The sequence below is a fragment of the Lissotriton helveticus genome (genome assembly GCF_964261635.1).
Source record: "Lissotriton helveticus chromosome 1_1 unlocalized genomic scaffold, aLisHel1.1 SUPER_1_unloc_29, whole genome shotgun sequence".
In the NCBI taxonomy this organism is placed as follows: domain Eukaryota; kingdom Metazoa; phylum Chordata; class Amphibia; order Caudata; family Salamandridae; genus Lissotriton; species Lissotriton helveticus.
Window position 1 is genome coordinate 738,413 of NW_027611669.1, and position 12,747 is coordinate 751,159.

At 45.4% G+C, this 12,747-nt stretch overlaps 1 protein-coding gene across 3 annotated transcripts in view; it reads right to left on the reverse strand.

The window, feature by feature from the left end:
* LOC144805830 (uncharacterized) overlaps window positions 1-12,547 on the reverse strand; it is a 50,377-nt gene extending 37,830 nt beyond the window's left edge. Inside the window, exons 1-2 of one of the 3 annotated variants that reach the window (XM_078672309.1) lie at window positions 12,447-12,547; window positions 10,495-10,620 (exon numbers count right to left, since the gene is read on the reverse strand). The gene's annotated coding sequence lies outside the window, so the exon portion shown is untranslated. Of the gene's footprint in view, window positions 1-10,494; window positions 10,621-12,083; window positions 12,249-12,446 lie in introns of those variants that run through there. The other 2 variants (XM_078672308.1, XM_078672307.1) reach the window with 2 other exon arrangements.
* Between the last annotated feature and the right edge of the window lie 200 nt (window positions 12,548-12,747).

The following is a 12,747-nucleotide window of genomic DNA, read 5'->3' on the forward strand; positions in this document are numbered from 1 at the left end:
GCCGCTGCGGGTGAACGAACTGAACCTACCTGACCCTGGTGGACCCCCGAGTCAATGCCCAGAACCCTAACCTCACCAGTCGAGTACTCACCTGGAAACCGGTAACTAACTTACCTGCCATTGGATAACATAGACTGGGTTGACTCGAGAAATTTTCTAAGTGTGAAGTTTTGGAAACTTAAAATATTCCCATAAAATCAACTGCATTCCGAATTCCGATGTACTCACCTGTGCTCAGGAGAGAAGCCAGTACTGCATCTTGTAGCCCAGTACTGAACCGCAGAAGTAATCCCAGCCGGGGTTACTAGTAACTTGAATTTTCGCCATAGGACTCCATTGTGTGCTTTTCTGTTAAATTTCTTCTAAGTGTCTACTTTTGAAAACTTGAAATATTCTTTAGAAATCATACCGAATACTGAAACTTAATTACTTACCTGTTTGAAGTTGAGACCCCAGTGCTGTACCTAGGAGCCCAGTACTGGATTACAAAAGTAACTTGATTTTACTCCCATTGGATAACATTGCCAGATTTTCATTGAAAGTTTTCTACGTGTAAACTTTTTAAATAGCTTTATATTTCTTCAAAATCATTGCAATAGCCAAATCGTTTTTGCTAAACTGTTTCCAGCTTAGACCCCAAGACTGAATCTAGGATCCAGTCCTGGGATTACAAAAGTAATCGATAAAGTTATTAGCTGCATTTATGTAGAAAAACCCATTGAGCTCAATGCTAAATTGTATTTAGAATTGTGGTGCCTACTGCAACCCCTGTACCTATTGTGTCTACCAAGTTTATTGCCTCTTTGCAAAGTAATTACATGAGAGAACACATATCGAGAAAAGTATATTTTTATACCTGTTGGTTCTAAAAATAAAACAACTATATCTTTTGATATAAAAACAATTGGCCTGGAGTTCAGTCCTTGAGTGTGTGAAACCCCTTGCTGACTGAGTGTGTACAACAAATGCTTTACACTGTCCTCTGGTACTGCCTTTCTGCTCGACCCAGCTACCACTTTAGAGAGTAAGGTCACACCTGGCTTCAACCTCTGTTAAGGAGAAGTGTAGCTCAATGGTTAGAGCGGCAGACCCTGATGCAGAGGTCTGGCCCGGGACCAGGGTTCAATTCCCGCCTCGCGGGTCTTGGGCTCAATTTCCTCAGACCTGATAATTCACGCCTCTGTGCCTATTCTAATCATGGGTCCAACTCTGCAAATCTCCGCAACGGCCCCAACAGCGCTCGGATGCCTGGCTTCACCTTGGGGGTGCCCAGGAGTGGGCATTTAACAGGGAAAAGACAGGAAGGGTTCCACAGTGGTACGAATTACAGCGCCAGGACACCCCAGTTGGGGTATTAGTACGTTTTACAAGTACAAATTACATTTACATTTACATTATACCTCTGGGGTCTGTGGACTCTATACACACTGTACCTTATTCTGGTCCAGTATATATAGAGCCACTTTCTCACAGTGGTGGATCAGCGGTGGGATACAAACTTGCATTTGTTGGACTACTTGGTTACCATCTGATCACACGACAGAACTCATTAATTGCCTTTAGAATTCTGAAATAGTTTTTTCCAAAATACTAAAAGTCTGGCAGGGCCCAGCAACCCCGCTATCACCAAAATAATCATAGCACCGGGTGGCCTACCAGCTCATACAAAAACTCATACAAAAACTACACCGACCTTGCCTAACAACAACGCCGGCTTTAGTAACTCAACAAACCTGGGACACCCAAAGGGTTTTTCCAGCCGATGGCTCGACTAAAGCACAGCAGGCAACAGGGCTGCCCCACAATAAGGGGGTTGGCGAAACTCGTACCTCAGCGCTCAGTGCATACGCAGAGCCACTCCAAAACTCTGCAACATCCCATTCAACCCTAGTTAGGCCTGGATTTGACCATAACGGCATTAGATACAATCAACAAGACCAGGGGGCGGACCACATAACGGAGAAGCAGCCGGCTAAACTGGATCATCACCGTGTACTGATTAATGACGTCTTGTCCTCAATGGTAAATGCAGCCATAATGCACGCTGACCAGTTAGACGTCCAGATAAGCCTACTTCACACAGTCGCCGGCCTGATATCAGGCATAGATTCCAAACTAGAAGCCTTGAACTCTTTAATTCAACGCGCCCAAGCAAATACCACAGCCACATTCAAGCCACAGGACTGTGGATGTTGTCCGGTGCTGCTCTGCATGGAAAAACTGCCAGTAATAATGAATACACTGATTGAAGATCTAAAAGCAGAATCCAGCAGGCATAGTAGCAACGAAAATTTGAAGTCGGCAAATATAGATAACACTCCATCCGGGACACAGACGACTGTCGACTCTAATGGTAAAGACCCCCAGCAGGACATCACAAAGATGTCGGCAGCTGAAGCAAGCAGGACACTACAAACAACTACAGACAAATGCAGCACCGCTGCCAAAGAACAAGCAAACTTAAACAGCTTGCAGGTGACAAGCCTTGAAACTGGCCACCTATCCCGGAAAAATAAGAAAAAATTAAAAAAGCTAAATAAACAAAAAAAAAGCAATCATAACCAAAACAGCTCAATTAGGCTGTGGTTACTACCGGAAACGAATGAAAACCCTATGCACAGTATAAACAACGTTGTGCCTACCACACAACAAAATCCTCCAACCCTAGACGGAAAAGCTATTTGGCCGAACAATTCAACTAAAATCAATCTTGACCCACCCCTTGGCAATACGCACGAAGGCCTAGGCCAATGCTCTAAAAATTGGGATAGAAGTGCCGCAATACCCAGCGGGCATCCCAAACTTCATGAGGAACAAACTACTCGGGCAGGCAGCCAGACACTGCCTGAATTCCAGGTACCACATCGAGACAGCCCAACGCCAATCAACGCAATGGATAAAGCCTTACATAGCCAAACCAGAACCTCACCAAAGGAAGACAACCAGAGAATACGCTGGAAGGACTCCAATGACTTCAACAAGATAGCAGTAAACGAAACAAGCGAAGTTCTGCCGCCGATAACAAAAACGGGCACCGCAAACTATGCAAACGACGAAGTCAATGCTGTGTCACGGCAAACCCGTCAGGATTTAATTAGACAAGATTCATCCATAAAAGGGACACATAAGTCACATATCCCACATACACAGGATGATCTCCAGCCAGAATATGCCTCACAGGGCAAGTGGGACATACTCAACCGCAGCAACCTACTAAAACTCTATGCGAACATTCCAGGCCTGGAAAATATAAAGTCATCTGACATCGACACTGTTTCCTTTTTCATGCAAGGACCAGGTGACACTAACGAATCAACAGAACTGCTTTTTTCAAACCCAGACATAATCCATACACTAAAAAGAAACTACCAATTATTGGAAGATTGGGGCATAAAGATCACGAGTCTGCCGACAATAAAATACCCTATGCCTTTGAAATATGCCCACTTGCAGTATCAAATTGACCCTAGAACACCGGACATACAAAGAGAGAACTCAAAAGCAGAGTTGCCACTCCCACCCTTAAAAACACTCTCTATACTCCATGAGAGTGAAAGTGGAACGAATACAAAATTGGCAAGCAATGGGTTACTCAAGGTCACTACAAACATTAGCAAAGGTACCCGGAGCCGCTCAATTCAGAACAACTCAAATGAAGATTGGTCTTGGGTGCCTCGAGCCTTAGCTCATAATTCCTAAACTCCGCACTGTTGCAATTAAGACTACACCACCGCATTGGCAGGCAGATTTACCAGGTATAAAACAGAAAAGGGAGACAACTGGGAAACAGAACTTATCTATTATGTCCTGGAACGTAGCCGGGATACTAAAATTAACACAATATCCCGCAACACCCCAACTCTTCACAGATATAGATATAATCTGCATGCAAGAAACGTGGGCTATTAAACCAGTTTCGATCAGGGGATTTGCGGACTATCACAAACCAGCTCTTAAAGAAAACATCTTCGGCAGACCGTCAGGCGGCATCTCCATATATATCAGGCTCTCACGGAAGATACAATTTAGGGAAATTACAACAACGTCAAATTTGTATATGGCCGGCCTTTTGAAATGCCTTTCATCAAGTAAGGGCACATTGCCTATATTACTGATCAATGTTTATTATAACCCTAATGGACGGGGAAAAAAGGAAAAATTCTCAGAGTTATTAGAAGACATCGAAAATCTCCTCTTACAATTTGCCCAGATGGACTCAATAATTCTCGGGCATTTCAACACACATAACATTGGAGATAAATCAGTAGAAAGCTACAGTTCCCCCGCGACGGAAGCATTCAACGCTATCTTGCATGCCTATCAGTTGGCATCAGCCCACTCCCTACTCAGAAAGGATTCTCCAGGAAACCCCTGTCCGCCAACTTACAACAATCTTACCACAATTGACTATATCCTTTTAAGCTCTCGGCTACAGAGCCTAATGCCAGGGTATAAAGTAGCACAGCCGAAGGAAAGTGATCATGTGGCTCTAATAACAACCTTAAACCTGACAGCAGACAACCACTACACACTTAAACAACTGGGATCGACAACCGGTATTGAACAGCACATATTGATAAGAAGGATTAAATGGGACGCAGGCCCTATACATAAGTTTGAGGAATGGAAAAAAGCATGGGTGGACGGCACATTAAAGGAAACAAACAGGGGCATAATTAAAGAATGCGACCAGCTTGCCCACAATCTAGTAATACTCCTACAAGAAGGGAAAAGAAGTAAAACTAACTATTACCCGAGGCACAACCTTGGTGATATACTTGCAATCCGTGAAAGCACAAAACTAGTGCGCATCAAACAAAAGACTTACCTGTAAACCGGTTAAACTAAAGGTAAACAACTCCTGCAGGAAACAGCAAAATCACACTCAAAGCAAGTTTGGGCGGAAAAACGGAAACAAACTGAAGCAAAGTGGCTAAAGATCTTCGGACTGTTAAGTCCCAGTAAAACACAAGAGTTCTGGCAATACCTTAATACTCTAAATCAAGGGAACATGCAGAGAGAGAACTCAATTGACTCCGACATCTGGATAGCCCACGTGACATTTTTATACAAAGAGGAAGGCATCCTAAATCATTCAAACACAGAATTATACAACGTAACACAACTGACTAACCCAAAAAATTCATACACATGGAAAAAAAGTTAGTCAACACAATATTTTAAAAAATCACACCCAATGGAGCGCCAGGACTCAACGGCCTGCCGGGCTCCCTTTTCAGGCAAGACACAGACTTTTGGTCCGAAAATCTGTCCGTGTTATACGCCGAATGTCGATTGGCAGGGAACGTACCGGATTCTTGGCGTGGGTCGCTCCTGCATCCCATTTATAAGAAAGGGTCGAAATCAAATCCACAAAACTACCACATGATTGCACTCCTTGATATTGAGGGAAAGGCCTACGCCACCACCCTATTAATGGAACTCGCAAACTGGATCAGTAAGGAAGGCCTCCTGCCATTCTATCAAACAGGGTTCAGACCAGGAGCTTCAACAGTGGATAACATCATAGCGCTCTCATACCTAAGTTACAAGGCAGTGGCACGAAAATCTCTCCCAATCTTTGCCTGTTTTATTGACTACACTGCGGCCTTTGATGGTGTCGACCGCTCTATTCTTTGGCAGAAACTGGCTACCTGGAATATCGACACACATTTACTAAAATCAATTATATCCCTATATTCAAGCACATGGGTCAGAATTAAACTGTCAACTACGTCAGCCTCAGAGAAAATTTACACCAATCGCGGCTTGAAGCAAGGATGCGTACTAGCCCCGATGTTATTCAACTTATACAGCGCAGACATGGGCAAAGCCTTGATGGGAGCATCACTAGCAACTCCCCGTCTTGGCCATACCAAGATTCAATTACTGCAGTACGCTGATGATCTGGTACTACTAAAATTGGGCTTCAAAAAGCCTTAACGGCCTTGGGAATCTACAATGCAAAAAACAAACTGACCGTGAATGCAGCCAAATCAAAAATAATAATATTTGGTCCTTTTCCGAAACAAAAAATGATAAAATGGAAGATAGGACAACGGACGTTGGACTGCACACAACAATACACTTACTTGGGAATTTGGCTTTGCGAGACAGGGCGGCCAGGAATACACCTAGAGAAAATACGGGCAAAAGGGAAAAGTATCTCGTATGCCCTGGGGAAGCTGCATGCAACTCTACATAGCCCTACGACAACAGCAATTCAGAGAGTATTAAGGGCGAAGCTAATACCATCATTAAATTACGCTCAGCAGGCCTTTCCAGGTAAACTATCAAGCACCCTGGAAAAAATCCGCTGCTCGACCTATAAAAAAACTATTCCACCTACCCTCTAGCACCAGAAACCCTCTGGTGCGGCTCGAATTCGGCTTGACACAACAAAAGCTTGAGGAACTGGCCACAATTAGCAAATACTTTTATCTCACAACGTGGCCCCAGAAAACTCGCTGAAATCTAGCATAAAGAGCATTTTCCTAGAAGAAAAGGATCCGTGGTCAAATATTCTCTCCTCCGCTAAAGAAACTCTGAACCTTGCTGTGGATAACTGGGACCCTGAGTTACTCAATTATGCCGCCATTAAAAGCGCAACGAAACGACAAGTCCGGCTCTGCTCACGGATCACTGACCTGGAAGCATTGGAACTAAGAGGCTTCCATGAATCGCTAATACTCCCGCAGCTGGCACAGACCTCGAAACCGCACCTTATCCAAGCAGTGGGCAAGGCGGCAGTTAATAGGATTTTAGCGCTCCGACTACACCCTCTGCCCCTTAAAGAGCTTTACTCCACGAGTAGACTTGAGACAACGCACTCTGAATGCCGCTTATGCAAGTATAAACAAGAAAGCTTCGCTCACATCCTGTTTTGCTGCCCGGGGCTTTCCGCTGAGCGTAACCGCTATTTAAAAGCCAATTCTACTCAGACAAGGAATTAGAACGATAAAGGAGGCGGTCAACTATCTATTCACAATGGAAACAGTGAAAGACATGGCTGTGTTCAGCAAATTTATTCAACAGACACGCCGGAAGTTGATGGCCCTGCACAATTAGGCCAGCGGACGCTAACTGCTAAATCAATGAGACATTTCAGCTTACGAAGAAACGGACTAATGAACTTAGTTTTTTAATCATGTTTTTATTTATTTTTAAGTGTTTTCCTTTTTCATCTTTCATTATTTTACCTCTGACATGATAACAATGTTTACTTAAAGTTTGACGTCTTATTTAATGGTTTTGAGTAACCAAATAAAGTTTTATTCATTCACCTAGCTGGCTGGGGGTGTGAGGGCCCTAGTTCCGAAAGGAGGAATTCCCCTCCCGCCAATTATTTTAGGACTGCCATGCCTCTTTGTGACAATACACATTGTTGATCTCTCTTTACTTCTCTTGACCCATCTAATCAATCAATCATTTGTAAAGCGCACGACATACATAGTAGAAGGTAAATATCATGCCAATGGAGCGTGGAAACGGGGATTGCTGCAGCCAGGCTCACGCGCCGTGCAGCTGAGCCTGATTTTGTGCGCACTCACGGACTGTATGTGGCAGAACGACAGGACTGTGTGACTGCCTAAACCAGTGGTTCCCAATCTGTGCGCCGCGGCACCCAGGTGCGCCATCAAAAGTAGCCACGGGCGCCGCAAACAGTTTGGGAACCACTGACTGATACACAATAAAAGTAATACCTGCGGTGAAGGGCAAGATGCTTCAGACACTGATTTGTGTTTGTGGCAGTTTTGTTTATTCTTTCAGTAATGCAGTTCAGGAGCTGAGAAACTGGAGTTCAGATTCCGCACGGAAATGTGTAAGCACTGCAGCAGCGTGATTAGGAGTTCAGGCAGAGCCATTCAGGGGAGGAGGATGGGGCCTACGTGGGGCACACAAGGTCAGCAAGTTGGTAGACAGGGCTGCCAGGATTTAGGTTAGAGGTGTTACTTAAGAACAGTGTTTAATGTGTAGAACATTAAGTCCTGGTGCTCAAAAACGGCATAAGTGGCGCCCTTGATTTTACCATTGTATATGTACTGGGAGCTATCGCCAACACCTAAATGCTAAAATCTGCAATATCTAAGCAGACACAATTTGCGCCCAGCTCTCACGCACTACCATTACTGTTTTGTGCCCATTTTATTCTATCACCGAGGCAGGCGACAGGAATGCACATTTGGTAACTTCTGCGCGAGAAGCCTGTGAAATATGAATGTGCACTTGTGAAAACTAGAGTGGACATCCTCTGCACTATAAGTTCACTATGATGTCAAACTTGATCACTGACTGCAGTGACAAGACAGAGTGTGTAGTTTGACACAGCTTCAGTATAAGGAATCTCCTCTTAGCAGGGACGTGGGAGGAATCACAACTGTACACAGCGGAGTGGAGGTCTGTGGGGTTATAAGAGGCACCTCACATCTCCTCAGACAGGTAAAACTAGGCCCTGTGCAGACAATGCGAAGCAGAAGGGGCACACTTCAGTTGCACGAGGGGGCCATACGGTGGCGCTTTCATGCAGCCAGGCCTCTCGGTGCCAGCAGTCAGTCTAGCGCAGCCACCAGTCTGATGGAATCCCCCACCTGCTCCTAGTAACCGTCATCCGACTGGGAGCCAGTACTGGAACACATGCAGCAGCTGGCACCGGGGTGATGCTGAGCTTGCTGGAGTGAGTAGAAACAAGCATTTGCAATGCAATAGGTCTCGCATATGCAAGAGTTTAAGCTATTGGCATTGTAAAGGATAATACCTTTTATTGATCGGTTTTGTTAACTAGCACAAAAAAAAGGCATTGTCATTAACAATGCCAATAGCTCAAACTCTTGTAAATGCAAGATCTGTTTCACTTCAAAGAAGCGACTGCCATTGTCCTGAGCAGCTTGTAAAGTGAAAGTGCGCATGGCACGCTGAACGTTGCAGGAAAGCATGTCGTGCCTGAAGTAGGAAAAACTCATTAAAGAAATTAGTGCTTACAGACTAAATAAGACATACCGTGTAACAGATGCAAAAGGGTCAGTCCTCGTAGGAGGTTACAAATGAAGACAAGGCGGTACTAAGGAGGGACTAGCAAGCCTACTGATGAATCAGAAGGCCGCATTTACAAAACAATGACAAGCCAATGAAAAATACAGCTGGAGCTTCAAGTCCATACTCTAATACAGTATGCCTCGAAGAGCTGCGCATGCGCTGCCCAGGCTTGACCTAAAAACAAAAGAAGTATTCAAGTTTTTGTCTTTGTTTTTCAATCTGCAATTATGGATTAATAGAGACAAACTGCACAGTTTATGCAGTCTTCGCTTTCAAATGACGTTTATACAGTGAAGTACTAAGACAGATGTGCTGAGGACATCAAAGTGGCAAGAACAATACGGGCCATGCCAGCTTGTTTGTACTGACCCTACACATACCAGCCTTCCCTGCTATTTTAAGATTTTGGCTGAAGGTAGTAGGATTGTTGTAGAGGAAAGACTTTTTTCAGTTTAGGCTTGTGAACCAGCCCTATCATTTTTCAGGTCATTGTAGGTTGTAGAATTCTAGATATATGGTTGGCACTATTTATTAATCACTCAGATGAGCTAAAACTTGATGCTATGGAGAGCTACCATTATGAGATCATGCTGTTATGAATGAGTTCCAACCACCATTTTATTTTTAGAAATTATTGCAACATGCCCATTTCAAACTAAATGCTAGACCATCCACCAGTTCTAACATTCCACAAAACCCCATTCACACTGAAGAGAGACATGAAAAATCTTTTACATAAGGCAGCATAACATTCAGACTTGTGTCTTAGACACTAATTTAGCAGAGTGCACGAACGTTAGCATAAGGCACTACATGAAATGTACCGTGAAAGAAGATAAAACAGAAGTTATTTACAAGGATTAAGGATTATCAAGGATTATCTCATATTTTCCCCATTAACCACAGAGGAATCCGGCTCTCTTACATGCACACATAGAGAAGGTGAAAGAGTGTGGGTGGAGGGGGGAGAGTAGTATGAAAAGGATTTTTTAGATTTCACTCGCACACACAGACACACACACACACCTAAAAACACACAAGCACCTTTGCATTCAGAGACTTTCCTCAGCCCACTCAGATTAATTATGTGAGCTACATGGTATCATGAAAGCAGAACACCATAGAAGCTCTACCAGCACAGCCAAATACATCAAAACTGTATTTCAATTCAATATCAGTCAGTCAACAAAAGTGCCATCACTCAAGTTACACGAACTGCACTGACTCTGCCCCTGATTTTAAAACACTAAGACTGCATTTATATTGTGTAGCATTCACAGACATAATAAGCTCAGCACGATCTCATGTTACGAAGACCGTACAGTCTCAGGGCAGACAGCAGAACTAGGCCTCTAAAAGGTCAAAATAAACAGATACCAAAGAGTTCAAAGATCAAAAACTATCACGAAATTGAACAAATAAATAGTGGAATATTAAAATGTGCAATTTATAGCTATTTACAGTTCGGCTACGGAGTGTCTGCAGTCCCAGCTTGTCCATCAGCTTGCTTACGGCCATGGCATTGGGCAAATCTTGTTTGTTAGCAAAGACCAGCAGAACAGCTTCCCTTAGTTCATCCTCTTGTAACTAAAAGAAACAAGTAAAACCCAGATATTACCTTGATTTGCCCCCATTCAGTTCATCCTATTACAATGCGTCCCCGTCTTCGAACAATGACGTACCCATGGCTAAATCCCACATCCGGGTACCGGGGGTGGGGAGCCTGCTGGAGTGTTTCCGGGTCAGCAGAGGCGGCTGCTACAGGCGCTGGGGACGCGGCGTCCGCTTCCACTCGGTCTCGGCGCATGGCTGTTGGGTGTTATGTTATGTTATGTTATGTTACTGGATTTCTAGTAACATAACATATCAATCCAGGCCAGGTGATGCGGCGGAGATACCAGGGTAGTCGCGACAAAAGATCCAGGTGAGTGGTGTGTGAGTGTGCGTAAGCACGCGTGTGTGTGTGGGAGAGCGGGTGTGTGAGCGAGAGCGCCCAGGAGAGTCAGCCCGCCAGCAAAGCCGGTCTTCGAGGTTAAATCGCCAAGGTAATGCGTGTATCCACCCTCTCTCAGCCATTCCCAGGAAACCCACAACAATAGGTTTTTTGCTGGAGTAGCGCTATGCGCTGCTAACACCAGCGAGACCTAAAAATGCATAGTTCCGGCCCTATAAATTAAGTGCCGGTGCTGAGCATTGGAAACCAGTAGCACAAATAAAGCACTGCTTAAGAAGGAAATAAAATGTCCTGTAGCCCTCAAAGCGAAACAAAACATTTGCAGAGAACCTGCTTTTACACACAACGCACCTTGAAAAATAATGATTCACAGCAGCGGCACTCTTACACCTAGCGGTCATGCAAATGGTGCCAATGACAAAACGTTTTTTTATCCCTCGCCCATCTCCCCAAATTTGGTTTCCAAGAGTGTGCCCCACATCAATCATTATAATACCTTTGTCAGCTTCATCCCAATTATTTTCAGGGAGAAAAATGGAAGCTGGGTTTACATCCACCCACCGCCCCAAAAAAATACCATATTGGGGAGCCGCAGCCAAAGGCCAATAAGGCAGGGGAGCCGCAGCCAACGGCCAATAAGGCAAGGGAGCCGCAGCCAACGGCCAATAAGGCAAGGGAGCCGCAGCCAAAGGCCAATAAGGCAAGGGAGCCGCAGGCAAGGGCCAATAAGGCAAGGGAGCCGCAGCCAACGGCCAATAAGGCAAGGGAGCCGCAGGCAAGGGCCAATAAGGCGAGGGAGCCGCAGGCAAGGGCCAATAAGGCAGGGGAGCCGCAGGCAAGTGCCAATAAGGCAGGGGAGCCGTGGGTTGACAAAGTTTGGGAACCACTGGCCTAAACGAACACCAGCAATCAGACACCAGCCGTCACCCATGGGGAATGGGATTTTGTGGAATTGTTTGACTATGGCGATTTCATTGTCTCCTATTGTTGTTCATAAAAAACAACAAAAAATATTTTTTAAAAAACCTTAAAATCCAATAAAAATATTATTTAAAAAAACACACACACATGGTTGGGCGCTTTGAGGTCTCCTCACCTCTGCTTGAGCGCTGGTCAGTGGGGGCTGCAGGGCCTGGGAGAGAGAGGGGGCACCGGGGGCCCGGCCCGCCTGAGTCCGGCTGCCTGTGAGGAGTGGGGCCCGGTGTGTTCTTCCCTCCCGAGTGACGCGCGCGCTCACGCCGCTGCACGAGCCACCATCGCGCGCGAGAACAAAACATCCATCACAGGTATGCATGCGCAGGACCACGCGTCGCAGCTGCGCATGTGCGGAACGAAGACACTACTTCCTATCGCAGAGCAATCACAGAGGGTTGGGGTCTTGCACGGGGAACAGACTGTGAACTGCCCTGGACAGAGGACGCTTAGTCTCACTGCGCCTGCGCAGAGGAGAGACACTTACCCCCAATAGAGGAGCCGAACCGAGGAGCTTTGCACTTCAATACCTCTCACCCTGTGCTGTGGCGCGAGGCGCCTCGTGCTCCGCGGCGGGAGCCAGTTGTTGTATCTCATTCATTGTGTCCCCGAGCGGACACTGTCATTGAATTGTCTTAACGGGCTGTCTGTCCTCTGCGCATGCGCAGGTGTTCACTCATCATGCCCTCTTTAACCCACGCTCCGCTGCAGGGAAGTATCTGTCCTCAGCGCATGCGTAATTAATTCAAGGCCTTCCTTTAATCAGCGCTCGCAGTTGATAATGCAAT